At 42.0% G+C, this 1447-nt stretch overlaps 1 long non-coding RNA gene across 1 annotated transcript; it reads right to left on the minus strand.

The window, feature by feature from the left end:
* Positions 1–115: 115 nt before the first annotated feature.
* Positions 116–1441, minus strand: LOC122192005. Its single transcript, XR_006182516.1, has 2 exons — positions 1130–1441; positions 116–425 (listed from the first exon to the last, which is right to left on the minus strand). It is a non-coding gene; the product is annotated as an uncharacterized LOC122192005 (long non-coding RNA).
* Positions 1442–1447: the final 6 nt, after the last annotated feature.

Below are 1447 nucleotides of genomic sequence, written 5' to 3' on the forward strand. Positions count from 1 at the left end.
CTGCAAATACTGACAATGAACTCAGCTGAACAGCCCAAGAGGTGAGACGCAGCACAGTTTGAGTAAGCATAAGAGGATCTGTCCCTACAAAATAACAAAGCGTCCCAGTGAAAAGGAAAGTAAAATAATCTTTTATTCAGAAACAACAATAAAAAAGAATCAGAAACCAAAGCAATTACTTGTCTCTTGTATTAAGAGAGAGTTCAGCTTAGATAACGAACAGTCTCTGGCTCTCCAAACGCGCTGACAGCATTTGGGCATGTTTGAAGAACTGCTCTCCATTCGGAGCAGAGACCTGGCTGTCTCACTGTGCAGGTCCAGAGCCCAACCTCCCAGCCCCCAGTTCAATGGCATGCTTTTCATCAACACTTCCTACCACTGCAGCCACAAAGTGGCTCGTACAAATTGTACAAGATGGGCTGCTCCTAAAGAGGAGGTAAAAAATTCATTCACTTGACTGCAAATCAGCATAACGTGGAACTGTTTAAAAATTAACCTGAAACACGCTGTTAAAACAAAATAAAGCATCTTAAATGACACTGAACTGTTGGGTTCTTGCACCAAAGACAAAGCGATTGCTGGTGCAGCTCAAGAGCACAGCTGTGAGGCTCAGGTCCCAAGAGGCACACAGGACATGTAGGAACACCTCTGTGCCATTGGGCTGCAGGACAGAACTGTTGGTGTGCAGTCTCAGTGCTCTCTCTGGGCAAATGCATATTTCCCCAGATCTCCATGTAAAACTCTGAACATGTGGGGAAATACAGTCAGTTCTGACCCAGTGTTACAACAACATGATAGCAGGATGCACCATTTGTAAGCCATCTTCTGTATTCAGCCTGGGTCTGTATGTAAGCCTGTATAAAATTCACTACAAAGTAACATTAAAGTGCCCTAGAAAAATGCACTGAAGTTGGATCCTGCTGGCAGTACATACCTGGGACTTCAGCTTAGTTAGCTGTGCTGCTTGGTCACAAATCAAACCAAGCAAAAGGGCAAAATAAGAATGCTGCTGTTTTCTAACAGTAAAGACGTTTTGAACCAACATTTCAAATTAACTCTAAAGAGTGAGAAGGAAACTGAGACAAAGGGAAACATTAGCAAAAGAAGTAAGTAATCCTGTTGTTGTTACCTGATCAGCTGTGGTCTCAGAAGGAATCACTAGTGCAATATCCCCTCCATTTAAATTAAGCTCGTCACCGTTAGCTGCCTCAAAATCATGCAGAACTTCAACCTAAAGGAAATACCAAATGTACAGAAATGATCAAAACAGAGACACTGTGAAAAAAGAAAAATGCACTCTTTCACTTCTTTCTTTATGGAAATATACGGCCATAGACACGTACATTCCAGCTGTTCATGTCCACATCAAAGTTTCTAATCACAGTTTATGAAACAGGGACAGCTTCAGTAAATCTTCCTGAAACTACTGAAAGAAACCAAACCTCCT

Source organism: Lagopus leucura, unplaced genomic scaffold (genome assembly GCF_019238085.1).
Source record: "Lagopus leucura isolate 7727_CA_CO unplaced genomic scaffold, USGS_WTPT01 33001-0_obj-0_obj, whole genome shotgun sequence".
Taxonomy (NCBI): Eukaryota; Metazoa; Chordata; class Aves; order Galliformes; family Phasianidae; genus Lagopus; species Lagopus leucura.